The sequence below is a fragment of the Arachis hypogaea genome, chromosome 20 (genome assembly GCF_003086295.3).
Source record: "Arachis hypogaea cultivar Tifrunner chromosome 20, arahy.Tifrunner.gnm2.J5K5, whole genome shotgun sequence".
NCBI classification, from domain to species: domain Eukaryota; kingdom Viridiplantae; phylum Streptophyta; class Magnoliopsida; order Fabales; family Fabaceae; genus Arachis; species Arachis hypogaea.
In genome coordinates, this window is record NC_092055.1 from 81,982,142 (window position 1) to 81,997,940 (window position 15,799).

The 15,799-nt window shown below is 37.0% G+C and overlaps 1 non-coding gene across 1 annotated transcript; it reads left to right on the forward strand.

Annotated features, from left to right (window-relative positions):
- Positions 1 to 5,692: 5,692 nt before the first annotated feature.
- Positions 5,693 to 5,800, forward strand: LOC112788189 (small nucleolar RNA R71). The gene has a single exon (XR_003195564.1). It is a non-coding gene; the product is annotated as a small nucleolar RNA R71 (small nucleolar RNA).
- Positions 5,801 to 15,799: the final 9,999 nt, after the last annotated feature.

The window sequence follows — 15,799 nt, forward strand, 5'->3', positions numbered from 1 at the left end:
CCAGCAAGTGCAACTCCGGTACACTTTTCTGTTATGAGTTTTGATAATTGAAAGATAAATAAAACATAAATTAAAATAAAGATACATATGTAATTCATTGGTGGGAATTTCAGATAAGCGTTTGGAGATGCTTTGTTGTTTCTGAACCTCTGCTTTCCTATTGTCTTCATCCAATCATGCGTGCTCCCTTCCATGGGAAGTTGTATGTTGGTGGATCACCATTGTCAATGGCTACCATCCGTCCTCTCAGTGAAAATGGTCCAGACATGGCTTCTGTACGGCTAGTCATCTGTCAGATCTCTCGTCTCGGATGAAAAACACCAGGCACAGCTACCGCACGGCTAATCATCTGTCGGTTCTTACTTGTGTCGGAATAAGATCTCTCTATCCTTTTGTACACTATCATTGTGCCCAACATTTGTGAGTTTGAAGCTCGTCACAATCATCCCATCCCAGATCCTACTTGGAATACCACAGACAAGGTTTAGACTTTCCGGATCTCAAGAATGCTACCAATTGGTTCTAGCCTCTACCACAAAGGTTCTAATCTCACGGATTCGAATGCTCTATTGTTAGGAGAGGCAAGTCAAATCCGTGGATCAGAGACCCAAGAGATTATACTTCAGCTGTCGTCTAATGACTACGTTGAACCTCATGTAGACCACTTGTGGTTGTCAGGCACGCGGATCTTGGCTAAGCGAGTAATGAAGATAGTTGGTGATTATCACGGGTCACCCCTTCATTCTGACTTAACTAAATTAAGAACGAGAGTATATCCTGGAGAAGAGACATGCGTGAATTGAAAGAGAAACAATAGTACTTTCATTAATTCATGAAGAACAGCAGAGCTCCGCACCTCAATCTATGAGGTGTAGAAACTCCACCGTAGAAAATACATAAGAGAAAAATGTCTTGGCATGGCCATTTAGCCAGCCTCCAAATGTGAAAAATGGCATGATCCCCGGATACAATAGTAAAAAGTGCTATTTATACTAAACAAGTTAATAAGGATTACAGAAAATAAGTAACTAAGTGCAGATAGTGCAGAAATCCACTTATGGGGCTCACTTGGTGTGTGCCTGGGCTGAGCATCAAGCTTTACACGTGTATAGGCCTTTTCTAGAGTTAAACGCCAGCTTGGATGCCAGTTTGGGCGATTAACTCCAGTTCTGGTGCCTGTTCCGGCATTTTACGCCAAAAAAGGGTCTCTGGCTGGCGTTGAGCGCCAGTTTGGGCCATCAAATCTCGGGCAAAGTATGAACTATTATACATTTCTGGAAAGCCCAAGACATTAGCTTTCCATCCCAATTAAGAACGCGCCAATTGGACTTCTGTAGCTCTAGAAAAACGGGTTTGAGTGCAAGGAAGTCAGAATCCAACAGCATTTGCAGTCCTTTCTCAGCCTCTGAATCAGATTTTTGCTCAGGTCCCTCAATTTCAGCCAGAAAATACCTGAAATTACAGAAAAATACACAAACTCATAGTAAAGTCCATAAATGTGATTTTTTCATAAAAACTAATAAAAATATAATAAAAAGTAACTAAAACATACTAAAAACTACCTAAAAACAATGCCAACAAGCGTATAAATTATCCGCTCATCACAACAACAAACTTAAATTGTTGCTTGTCCCCAAGCAACCAAAAATAAAGTAGGATAAGAAGAAGAGAAAATACAATAAATTTCAAAATTATCAATGAAGCTTAGTCCCAATTAGATGAGTGGGACTAGTAGCTTTTTGCCTCTGAACAGTTTTGGCATCTCACTTTATCCTTTGAAGTTCAGAATGATTGGCATCCATAGGAACTCAGAATTCAGATAGTGTTATTGATTCTCCTAGTTTAGTATGTTGATTCTTGAACACAGCTACTTTATGTGTCTTGGCCATGACCCTTAGCATTTTGTTTTCCAGTATTACCACCAGATACATAAATGCCACGGACACATAACTGGGTGAACCTTTTCAGATTGTGACACAGCTTTGCTAGAGTCCCCAGATAGAGGTGCCCAGAGTTCTTAAGCACACTCTTTTTGCTTTGGATCACGACTTTTACCACTCAGTCTCAAGCTTTTCACTTGGACCTTCATGACACAAGCACATGGTTAGGGACAACTTGATTTAGCCGCTTAGGCCAGGATTTTATTCCTTTGGGCCCTCCTATCCATTAATGCTCAAAGTATTGGATCCTTTTTACCCTTGCCTTTTAGTTTAAAGGGTTATTGGCTTTTTGCTCTTGCCTTTTGGTTTAAAGAGCTATTGGCTTTTTCTGCTTGCTTTTTCTTTTTCTTTCTTTTTTTCTTTATTTTTCGCTATTTTTTTCGCAAGCTTTGTGTTTTTCACTGCTTTTTCTTACTTCAAGAATCAATTTTATGATTTTTCAGATTATCAATAACATTTCTCTTTTTTCATTTTTCTTTCAAGATCCAACAATTTTAACATTCATAAACTTCACTATCAAAAATATGCACTGTTCAAGCATTCATTCAGAAAACAAAAAGTATTGCCACCACATCAAAATAATTAAACTATTTTAAAGATAGAATTCGAAATTCATGTACTTCTTTTTCTTTTTCAGAAAATATTTTTCATTTAAGAAAGGTGAAAGATTCATGGAACATTCATAGCTTTAAGACATAAACACTAAACACTAATGATCATGTAATGAAGACACAAACATAGTCAAAACATAAAGCATAAAAACCAAAAACAGAAAAAACAATAAACAAGAAGATTAAAGAACGGGTCCACCTTAGTGATGGTGGCTTCTTCTTCGTCCTGAAGAACCAACGGAGTTCTTGAGCTCATCTATGTCTCTTCCTTGCCTTTGTTGCTCCTCTCTCATGGCCTTTTGGTTCTCTCTGATTTCATGGAGGATGATGGAGTGCTCTTGGTGCTCCACTCTTAGTTGCTCCATGTTGGAACTCAATTCTCCTAAAGAGGTGTTGAGTTGCTCCCAATAGTTGTGTGGAGGGAAATACATCAATTGAGGCATCTCAGGAATTTCTTAATGAGGGACTTCCTCATGCTCTTGTTGAGGTCCATGAGTGGGCTCTCTTGCTTGCTCCATCCTCTTTCTAGTGATGGGCTTTTGAGATGAATCTCTCCATCTCCCATGACTCATAGTTGGAAGCAATTGCCTTCCCTTTCCTCTTCCTAGAGATTTCTCCGGCCTTAGGTGCCATTAATGGTTATAAAAAAACAAAAAGCAGAGCTTTTTTCCATACCAAACTTAAAAGGTTTGCTCGTCCTCGAGTAAAAGAAGAAAGAAAGGAGTAGAGGAAGAAGAGATGTAGGAGATGAAGGTGTGTGAATGGTTCGGCCAAGGGGGTTTTAGGTGGTTATGATGTGTGAAAATGAAGGATTGACGAGGGGCTTATATAGGAGTGGAGTGGAGAGGGAATTCTTGTAATAGGGGTTGGGTTTGGGAGGGAGATGGTTTGAATTTGAATGGGTGGGGGAAGGTAGGTTGTATAATAGTTTTGGAGGAGAAATGGAGGTGATTGGTGGAGGTTATTTTGGGGAAGAGTGTTATGGAAATGTGTGAAAAGGAGAGAAAAAGAGTTGGGGTAGGTGGGGATCCTGTGGGGTCCACAGATCCTGAGGTGTCAAGGAATTCTGCTCCTTGCACCTTTATAGCATTTAAATTCCCCTGGACAGCCCTTTCTGGCGTTTAACGCCATCCTGCTACCTTTCCTGGCGTTAAACGCAGGCTGATGCCCCTTTCTGGCATTTAACGCCAGCCAGACACCCTTTTCCGGCGTTTAAACGCCATTCTGTCTGCCAATTATGGCGTTTAATGCCCAGAATGCTGCCAGACTGGACGTTAAATGCCCATTCTGCTATCCTTACTGGCGTTTAAACGCTAGTAAGCCTGTCCTCCAGGGTGTGCTATTTTTTATGCTATTTTTGTGACTACACATGATCATCAACCTAAAGAAAACATATACTAACAATGGAAAATGAAATGAAAAAGTAATTAACATAGATAAATAAGATTAGGTTGCCTCCCAATAAGCGCTTCTTTAATGTTAATAGATTGATAGTAAGCTCTTACAGAACTTCACAGATACTTAGAGCATGATTGTGGCCTTCCAACACCAAACTTAGAGTTTGAATGTGGGGGCTCTGCTAGACTCTGTATGGAGAGAATTGGATGAAGCTTTTCATGCTTCTTCTCTGTGTTTACAGAAGAAGATCCTTGAGCCTTAAACACATGGTAGTCCTCATTCAATTGAAGGACTAACTCTCCTCTATCCACATCAATTACAGCCCTTGCTGTGGCTAGGAAAGGTCTTCCAAGGATGATGGATTCATCCTCGTCCTTCCCAGTGTCCAGGATTATGAAGTCAGTAGGGATGTAAAGGCCTTCAACCTTCACTAAGACATCCTCTACAAGTCCATAAGCCTGTTTCATTGATTTGTCTGTCATCTCTAGTGAGATTCTTGCAGCTTGTACCTCAAATATCCCTAGTTTCTCCATTACAGAGAGTGGAATGAGGTTTATACCTGACCCCAGGTCACACAGAGCCTTCTCAAAGGTCATGGTGCCTATCGTACAAGGTATTAAGAACCTTCCGGGATCCGGTTTCTTTTGAGGTAATTTCTGCTGAACCAAGGTATTCAGTTCCTTAATGAGCAATGGAGGTCCATCCTCCCAAGTCTCATTACCAAATAGCTTGGCATTCAGCTTCCTGATTGCTCCAAGATACCGAGCAACTTGCTCTTCAACAAGATCTTCATCCTCATCAGAGGAAGAATCTTCATCAGAGCTCATGAACTGCAGCACTAAGTTCCATGGAATCTTTATGGTCTCTATATGAGCCTTAGATTCCTTTGGTTCCTCAATAGGGAACTCCTTATTGGTCAGTGGACGTCCAACAAGGTCTTCCTCACTGGAAATCACTACCTTTTTACTCTCTCCAGGTTCGGCCACTTTGGATATAGTTATGGACTTGCACTCTCTTTTGGGATTCTCTTCTGTACTGCTTGGGAAAGTACGAGGAGGAGTTTCAGTAACTCTTTTACTCAGCTGACCCACTTGTGCCTCCAGTTTTCTAATGGAGGACCTTGTTTCAGTCATGAAATTGTGAGTGGTCTTAGTTAGATCAGAGACTATGGTTGCTAAGTCAGAGAGGCTTTGCCTAGAATTCTCTGTTTGTTGCTGAGGCGATGATGGAAAAGGTTTGCTATTGCCAAACCTATTTCTCCCACCATTATTCTTATTGAGGCTTCTGTTGATCCTTCCATGAGAAATTTGGATGATATCTCCATGAAAGATTATAGGTGTTTCCATGGGATTCTCACATGTAATTCACCTCTTCCATTGCAGGATTCTCAGGGTCATAAGCTTTTCCTTCAGAGGAGGCTTCTTTAGTACTGCCGGATGCAACTTGCATTCCAATTAGATTCTGAGAAATCATATTGACTTGCTGAGTCAATATTTTATTCTGAGCCAATATGGCATTCAGAGTATCAATCTCAAGAACTCTTTTCTTCTGAGTTATCCCATTATTCACAGGATTTCTTTTAGAAGTATACATGAACTGGTTATTTGCAACCATTTAAATGAGTTCCTGGGCTTATGTTGGTGTTTTCTTCAGATGAAGAGATCCACCAGCAAAGTGGTCCAATGACATCTTGGACAATTCAGACAGACCATCATAGAATATACTTAAGATGCTCCATTCTAAAAGCATGTCAGAAGGACACCTTCTGATCAATTGCTTGTATCTTTCCCAAGCTTCATAGAGGGATTCACCTTCCTTTTGTCTGAAGGTTTGGACTTCCACTCTAAGCTTGCTCATCTTTTGAGGTGGAAAGAATTTGGCCAAGAAAGCATTGACCAACTTTTCCCAAGAGTTCAGGCTTTCTCTAGGTTGTGAGTTCAACCATATCCTAGCTTTGTCTCTTATAGCAAAGGGAAAAGCATAAGTCTGTAGACCTCGGGATCAACCCCATTGGTCTTAACAGTGTCACAGGTTTGCAAGAATTCAGCTAAGAACTGATGAGGATCTTCCAATAGAAGTCCATGAAACTTGCAATTCTGCTGCATTAGAGAAACTAATTGAGGCTTAAGCTCAAAGTTATTTTCTCCAATTGTAGGAATTGGGATGCTTCTTCCATAGAAGTTGGAAGTTGGTGCAGTAAAGTCACCAAGCATCTTCCTTGCATCTCTAGCATTGTTGTTGGGTTCGGTTGCCATGTCTACTTCTTTTTCGAAATTTTCTGTAAGGTCCTCTCTGGAGTGTTGTGCTTTAGCTTCTCTTAGCTTCCTCTTCAGAGTCCTTTCAGGTTCAGGATCAGCTTCAACAAGAATGTCCTTATCCTTGTTCCTGCTCATATGAAAAAGAAGAGAACAAAAAGAGAATGGAAATCCTTTATGTCACAGTATAGAGATTCCTTTATGTGTCAGAGGAAAAGAAGAATAGAAGAATGAGGTAGAGAGAGTATTAGAGTTTTAAGAAGAGCGAAAAGAAAAATATTTTTTTATTTATTTAATTAAGTTAGTTTCAAAAATTTGAAAAAGAAATACAAGAAAATTAAAAACTAAAACAATTAGTTAATTAAAAAGATTTTTGAAAAAGTGGTTAGTGATTTTCGAAAATTAGAAGTGGAAAAGTAGTTAGGTGGTTTTGAAAAAGATAAAAAATAGTAAACTTTTTAAAATTAAAACAAACAAGTCAAGTAGTTAGTTGAAAAAGATTTGAAAATAAATTTTGAAAAGATAAGGAGTTAGAAAAAGATTTTGAAATTAAAATTTTAAAAAGATATGATTGAAATTTATTTTGAAAAAGAATTGAAAAAGAAATTAAAAAGATTTGACTTTTAAAATTAAAGTTCATGACTTGACTTACAAAAAACTAGAAGATATGATTCTAGAATTTAAAGATTGAACCTTTCTTAACAAGAAAGTAACAAACTTGAAATTTTTGAATCAAAACATTAATTGTTAGCAAGGATTTTCAAAAATATGAAATAAAATTAAGAAAAATATTTTGAAAAATTAGTCTTAAATTTTTTAAAACATTAAAAGAAAAATGAAAAAGATTTTAAAAAATTTTAAGAATGAAATTCGAAAATCATAAAAAAATGAAAAAGTATTGATTTTGAAAAAGATTTGAAAAGATAAAGCTTTTAAATTAAAATTTTGACTTGACTAACAAGAAACAACTAAATTTTAAAAATTTGTAACCAAGTCAACTCAAAATTTCGAAAATTATGAGAAGAATAAGGAAAAGATATTTTTTTTACTTTCGAATTTTTAATGAGGAGAGAGAAAAATAACAAAATGAAACAAAACATAAAAATTTAAGATCAAAACAAATAATGCATGCAACAACACTTTGAATGTCAAGATGAACACCAAGAACACTTTGAAGATCATGATGAACATCAAGAACATATTTTTGAAAATTTTTAAGAAAATAATAAAAACAAATGCAATTGACACCAAACTTAAAATTTGACACAAGACTCAAACAAGAAACACAAAATTTTTTTGGTTTTTATGATTTTATTAAATTGTTTTGTATTTTTTTCGAAATTATTTTGGAAAAAGAAAATAAAGAAATTCAAAATTTTTAATAAGAATTCCAGGATTCATGTAATGTCAGTCTAAAGCTTCGGTCCAAAAGAATTAGACATGGCCAAATGGCCAGCCAAGCTTTAGCACAGAATTATAAATGAGAATCCAAAGGCTCCTCCAATAGCTGCAATGATAAGTGGAAGTTTCAGTCCAAAAGATTAGACATGGCTTAATAGCCAGCCAAGCTTCAACATATCATCATGGAGCTCTAAGGTGGAATTCATTCTTAAAAATTCTGAAGAACATTTTTTTTTTCGAAAACTTTTTTTTATATATTTTTTTCGAAAATAAGTTTGGAAAAATGAAAAAGAAAAGAAAAAAAATATTTTTTTTTGAAATATTTTTAAAAACTTTTTGAAAAGAAAATAAAGGTTGAAACAATAAAGAAGGTTATCTAATCTAAGCAACAAGATGAACCGTCAGTTGTCCAAACTTGAATAATCCCCAACAACAGTGCCAAAAACTTGGTGCACGGAATTGTGATCACACTTTTCACAACTCCGGTACAACTAACCAGCAAGTGCACTGGGTCGTCCAAGTAATAAAACCTTACGCAAGTAAGGATCCATCCCACGGAGATTGCCAGCTTGAAGCAAGCTATGTTCATCCTGTAAATCTTAGTTAGGCGGATTCAATTGGTTATGATTTTTGATAATTGAAAGATAAATAAAAATAAATTAAAATAAAGATACTTATGTAATTCATTGGTGGAAATTTTAGATAAGCGTTCGGAGATGCTTTGTTGCTTCTGAACCTCTGCTTTCCTATTGTCTTCATCCAATCATGCGTGCTCCCTTCCATGGCAAGATGTATGTTGGTGGATCACCGTTGTCAATGGCTACCATCCGTCCTCTTAGTGAAAATGGTCCAGGCACAGCTTCTATACGGCTAATCATCTGTCAGATCTCTCGTCTCGGATGAAAAATACCAGGCACAGCTACCACACGGCTAATCATCTGTCGGTTCTCACTTGTGTTGGAATAGGATCTCTCTATCCTTTTGCATACTATCACTGTGCCCAACATTCGTGAGTTTGAAGCTCGTCACAGTCATCCCGTCCCAGATCCTACTTGGAATACCACCGATAAGGTTTAGACTTTTCGGATCTCAAGAATGCTACCAATTGGTTCTAGCCTCTACCACGATGGTTCTAATCTCACGGATTCGAATGCTCTGTTGTCAGGAGAGGCAAGTCAAATCCGTGGATCAGAGACCCAAGAGATTATACTCCAGCTGTCGTCCAATGACTATGTTGAACATCATGTAGACCGCTTGTAGTTGTCAGGCACGCGGATCTTGGCTAAGCGAGTAATGAAGATAGTGGGTGATTGTCATGGGTCACCCCTTCATTCTGACTTAACTGAATTAAGAACGAGAGTATATCTTGGAGAAGACACATGCGTGAATTGAAAGAGAAACAATAGTATTTTCATTAATTCATGAAGAAAAGCAGAGCTCCGCACCTTAATCTATGAGGTGTAGAAACTCCACCGTAGAAAATACATAAGAGAAAAATGTCTTGGCATGGCCGTGTGACCAGCCTCCAAATGTGAAAAATGGCATGATCCCCAGATACAATAGTAAAAAGTGCTATTTATACTAAACTAGTTACTAAGGATTACAGAAAATAAGTAACTAAGTGTAGATAGTGAAGAAATCCACTTCCGGAGCCCACTTGGTGTGTGCTTGGGCTGAGCATTGAGCTTTACATGTGCATAGGCCTTTTCTAGAGTTAAACGCCAGCTTGGATGCCATTTTGGGCGTTTAACTCCAGTTCTGGTGCCAATTCTGGCGTTTTACGCCAAAAAAGGTCTCTGGCTGGCGTTGAACAGCAGTTTGGGCCATCAAATCTCAGGCAAAGTATAAAGTATTATACATTTCTGGAAAGCCCAAGATGTTAGCTTTCCATCCCAATTAAGAACGCGCGAATTGGACTTCTATAGCTCCAGAAAAACGCGTTTGAGTATAGGGAGGTTAGAATCCAACAGCATCTCACATCTTGCTTGAGAATTTTATTTGAAAAGAATTGAGAGATACATGAATTTCAGGTTTAAAATAAGAATAGTTCAATTATTTTGATATGGTGGCATTGCTTTTGTTTTCTGAATGTATGATTAAACAGTGCATATTTGAAGTTGAAATTTTAGAATGTTGGCTCTTGAAAGAATAAGGAAAAAGGAAAAGTGTTATTGGTGATCTAAAAAATCTAAAAATTAATTCTTAAAGCAAGAAAAAGCAACAAAAAAAAAATAAAAAGCATGTTGCAAAAGAAAAAAAATATCTATGCATGCGAAAAAGAAAGAAAAAAAAGGGGCAAAAAAAAATAATAAATAAGAAAAATTCATTACTGCCAAAAAATGCAGGAAAAGGATGGCAGATTGAAAAGGCCAGTATCCCTTTAAACCAAAAGGCAAGGATAAAAGGATCCAAGGCTTTGAGCATTAATGGATAGGAGGGCCTAAAGGAACAAAATCCTGGCCTAAGCAGCTCAACTAAGCTGTCCCTAAACATGTGTTTGTGGCGTGAAGATGTCAAGTGAAAAGCTTGAGACTGAACGGTTAAAGTGGTGGCCCAAAGCAAAAAGAGTGTGCTTAAAAACTCTGGATACCTCTATCTAGGGATTCTAGCAAAGCTGAATCATAATTTGAAAAGGTTTACCCAGGTAAAGTGTCTGTGGCATGAACGTCTCCGGTGGTAATACTAGAAAACAAAGTGCTTAGGGTCACGGCCAAGACTCTGAAAGCTGTGTTCAAGAATAAAAAAGAAAAGAACTAGGAGTCGATAATATCATCTGGATTCTAAGTTCCTAAAGATGCCAACCATTCTGAGTTTCAATGGATAGTGAGATGCCAAAACTATTCCGAAGCAAAAAGCTGCTAAGTCCCGCTCATCTAATTGTAACTAATCTTTATTGGAAACTTTGAAATTTATTGTATCTTAATTTTCTTTTCTATCCTACTGTGTTTTTAGTTGCTTGGGGACAAGCAACAGTTTAAGTTTTGTGTTGTGATGAGCAGATATTTTTTATGCTTTTTGGCATCATTTTCATATAGTTTTTAGTATGTTTTGTTTAGTTTTTATTAAATTTTCATAGGTTTTAGCGTTAAATACACATTTTTGGATTCTACTATGAGTTTTTGTGGTTTTGTACAATTTCAGGTATTTTCTGGCTGAAACTAAGGAGCTGGAGCAAAAGTCTGATTCAGAGACAAAGAAAGCACTGCAGATGCTGTCCGGAACTGACCTCCTTGCACTCGGAAGATATTTTCTGGAGTTACAAAAGTCCAAATGGAGCGTTCTTAACAGCTGTGGAAAGCTGACTTCCAGAGCTTTCCAGCCATGTTTAATAGTCCATACTTTTCGTCAGATTAAGAGGCCCAAAACTGGCATCCAACGCCAGGTTCCTACCCCATTCCAGGCGTTTAGCGCCCAAAGAGCAGAGCCCAGCGCCCAAACACTCAGAGAGGATCCCTAGCCAGAATTTCATGCCCTAGAGACCTCATAGGACATGGATCTCATCAAAGCTCAGCCCAAACACTCACCAAGTAAGCCCCAGAAGTGGATTTTTACACTAAAAGGACTATTTTACCCTTACTAGTCATTAGTTTAGTATTTAAGGAATTTGATTTATGTTATTCAGACATCTTCGACCATCTTCAACCATTATACGCATTTTACCATTGTATTCCCTTTCAGTATGAGTTTCTAAACCTCCTAGGTTGAGGGGAGGAGCCCTGTTGAGTCCTATGAATTAATAAAAGTATTATTGTTTCTTCTTCGAACCGTGTTTGAATTAATTCCAAGATGTATACTCGCTCTTCAACATGGTGAATAGGATGATCAGTGACAATCAGCTCTGTTCATCATACTAAGATGAACGTGCCAGACAAACACCCGCGTCGACTTGGGTTTGTATGAATACATGACTGGAAAGCACGAACCGCCAGCTATGTTTATACATCTCTCAGACGGCTCATCCACGACTTCGTTGGGGACTTCTCGAGACACCAGTTCAGCCAATTTTCGGGGAGATTAGGGTCTCTGTGGTATAGGCTAGAATCCAAAGAAGTTGCATTCTCTGATCTGAAAGATTCGACCTTGTTTGTGGCGTTTTGAATAGGATCGCCAAGAGAATGAACTGCTAGAGCTTCACCCTCCATCAGATTGTATGACCACGGCCAATTATGTTTGATTTGGAGCAGAGGAGATTGATGACCACAGCCTATGGCGTCAATTACATATAGCCTGCCATTGAAGAAATCACTCACAAGCAAAGAAGACAGTACTACCAAAGTTAATTCAGAAAGGCTAAGCAACTCCTATCTTCAACTATATTTCTATTACTATTTCCATTGACAAAATACCTTATACCCTTCTCTCATATTTATTTTAATGCAATTAAGTCTCAATCCAACAACTTCTTGATTTCACCTGACTAAGACCTACAAAATAACCATAGCTTGCTTCAAACCACAATCCTCGTGGGATCGACCCTGACTCGCTCAGGTATTATTTGGACGACCCAGTGCACTTGCTGGTACAACTATACAAAAGTGTGGGGATTCATGCACCAATGGTTAAGGCTTGGAGATTCTTTGTTCTTTTGGATTAATTCTAGTCTTACTGTCTTCTTCAACTGTGAATGATTTTTTCTATGGCAGGCTGTATGTGATCAACGCTAATTAAGAGGTCGCCAATGCTCCTCCAGATCTGAACCCCAGGGTTAGTGTGGATCCATTCTGACTGAGGGTGAAGCTCCTACAGTCCATTCTCCTTAATGATCCTACTCAAAACGCCACAGACAAGGTCGAATCCTCCGAATCAGAGAATGCTGCGCCTTTGGATTCTAGCCTCTACCACAAAGACTCTAATCTCCCCCATACCTCGGCTGAATTGATGTTTTAAGAAGTCCCCAACGAAGTCGTGGATTAGCCTTCTAAGAGATGTATAATCAAGCTAGTGGTTCATCATTGTCCGATGAAAGACTCACTCTGAACACATGTAGAATGTGATAACCTTATGCCAGTTCAACACATTCATATTGATGAAGAAAGAAGATACATCTTAGAATAGAGAATCAAACACATATTGAAAAGAAACAATAATGCTTTTATTAATCCGTAAAAAACTCACCAGGGCTCCTCCCCTCAACCTAGGAGGTTTAGAAATTCATACTGATAGAGGATACAATGATAAATTTGTAAAGTGTGCATCCCTCCTTTGATGAGAGGTGTAGAAATCCTTGAATACTAAACTAATGACTAAGGATTACATAGGAAAGCCCTGGATGTTAGCTCCAAAAAAGCTCTTTCGAGGGCAAGGAGGTCAGATCCAAACAGCAACTGTAGTGCTTTCTCTATCTATGAATCATACTTTTGCTGCAGCTCCTCAATTTCAGTTAGAAAATACCTGAAATTGCATAAAAACACACAAAATTAAAGTAGAATCCAAAAATGTAAATTTTACACTAAAACCTATGAAAACTTAATAAAAATTAAACAAAACATGCTAAAAGCTATATGAAAATGATACCAAAATGTGTATAAAATATCCGCTCATCACATTCCCTTATTGAGGTCATTGACTGATTTGTAGAAATACATTGAAGTTGAGATCTAAATCCCCTTTCATAATTCTCCCAAATTTATACTTGTGGATTGTTGTGGTTCTATGTTTCTCTCTCCTTTTTTTGCGACATGATATTGCATTTTCTTTGAATACTCTCCATACCTTCTGAATGGCCAGGTTAGCTAGTCCTCTTTCCAAACTTTTCTCACCAGTATCATGAAGATGTGATAAACTATTTGCATGGGAACAACCTTAGGATTTTATGTATATCATATTCCTTGTTTGAGTTTAATAGTTCTGCCATCTTATTTACTGTTTAAGCTTCTCTCGTTGACTTAAATGGAAGATCATGGATACTTAGACATCTTCAGTAGTTTTTAGGTTTTATTTTTATTAGTTTTCTTAGATCTTAATCAAAATTCTTATATTTTCTAGTTGAATTTCAAAACTAACCAAGTATTTTGGAGTTGTTTCAATATTATTGTGTTTCCAAGAGTTTTTGTTTTCAAAGTAATCAAGAATTAAAGTTCTTTTAATAAGAAAACACAAATACAGTCCAAAGGAGGCCCAACTAGACCCAAAATATTAAAACTAGGCCCCTAAAACATCACAATGGGGGCCCAACATCCAACCACCACTGCCCGGTGCCCAAAGTAAAACTTGAGTTTTTGTAAAATTAAATAATGAGTTATTTATGATTTATTATATTTGTTAAAGATTTCATTTTAAGAAAATTATTTTACTAAAAGTAATTAAAGAGATTAAGTGATGAGTTGATTTTAAGTCAATCAAGATTCTTATGTAATTTTATTATAACTGAATATTTTACATAATAAAAATTAAAATTCAGTAATGTTAGAATTATATAATTTAATTTAAGTAATTTTTGTTACAAATAAATTATGGTTTATTTTATTAATTTGAATTCTTTATTTTTAGAAACTAATATATTACGTGTAATAAAATTAGTTTTGTGAAGATTTGGAGTTAAGTTAATTAATATTTTTATGTAATTTTATTATAATTGATTATTTTATATAATTTGAAAATAAGATTTTGGGGATGGAAAAATGATAAAAAAATTATACGATTTAATTTGGATAATTGATATTTTGAATTTAAACTGTACTTTATAGATAGTGATTAATATGTTCATTTTATAAATTAAATTAGAAATAATTATTTGAACTCAGCGATATATTAATAAATAGTGTTCTTAAATATCTTTAATAGAGTATATTTGATTTTAAAATTATTATTCTATCCACCAATTTTATCAAAATATTTATTCTACCTTTATGCCAATGAGTTATACCTCAAATGGCATAGTCTCTCCATACTCATTTATGAGATCATGGGTTTGAGTCTCCATATCTTTAGTAAAAAAAAAATCCCTACTTTCTAACCCTAAATTCCTAAATCCAAAAACCCTAATTTTATTAAGGCTATGTTTGGTTCGAAGGAAAGAAATAAAGAGGAAGAAAATAGAAAATAAAGAAAGGAAGGAAAGAAATTGAGTGAATTTTTATTTTCCTTAGATGTGTTTGGATGGAAGAAAAATAAGAAGGAATGAAGTGTTATAAAAAGACAATTTTACTGCTATATTATAAAATATATTGAAAAAAGTTAAGGGTTAGTATTAGAAGTAGAGAGAGAAAATTTAGTTTTCATTCCATTTTCTTTCCAATGTTAAAGCTTTCCTCTCTAGTTTCGTTCCTCAACCAATCAATGGAAAATAATCATTTTTCTTCTCATTTTCTTTCCTAACTTTTTTTTCCTTCCATTTTCTCTTCAAACAAACATAGCCTAACTCTAACCTCTTCCCACCCTCTTCAACGTAACACAACACACGCACACAGAGTGAGGAATAAGAGAGAAAGAGGCTGAGCATGATGAGAAAAGGGGGAAGAAAGCTGCTGACGGAGCCTGAAGACGCCGCTGCCGTCGTGTTTGGTTGTCGTTGCTGTTGCCGAGAAAGGAGAGTGACGCAGAGGAGGGAGATGAAGTCCCATCATCATCGCGCTTTGGTAAAATAAAGTCGTTGCGTTTTGTCGTCGAGGGTTCTGTCACCGTTGTGCACGCTGTTTGGTGCGCGTGTACGCAAAACCCACACTATTTCGTACAGCAGTAGTACGAACAAGTGCATTGGGTCATCCAAGTAATACCTGAGCGAGTCAGGGTTGATCCCACGAGGATTGTGGCTTGAAGCAAGCTATGGTTGTCTTGCAGGTCTTAGTCAGGCGGAATCAGAAGGTTGTTAGATAGAGGAAACTATTCATAATTTGTATTTGTAAAACAAGTATTTCAGTGATAGGAATAGAGTTAAGAGTTGAAGTTGCTTTGTCTTTCTGAATCAACTCTGGTACTACTGTCTTCTTTGCTTGTGAGTGATCTTCTGCAATGGCAGGCTGTATGTGATTGACACTAGTTTGAGTAGCTGCCAATACTCCTCTGAATTTGAACCCCAGGTTTAGTGCGGATCCATCTCTACTTGAGGGTGAAGTGCGTATAGTCCATTCACCTTCATGATCCTACTCAAAATGCCACAAACAAGGTCGGATATGGATCAGAGAATGTTGTATCTTTGATTCTAGCCTCTACCACAAAGACCCTAATCTCCCTTGAAATCGGCTGAACTGATGTC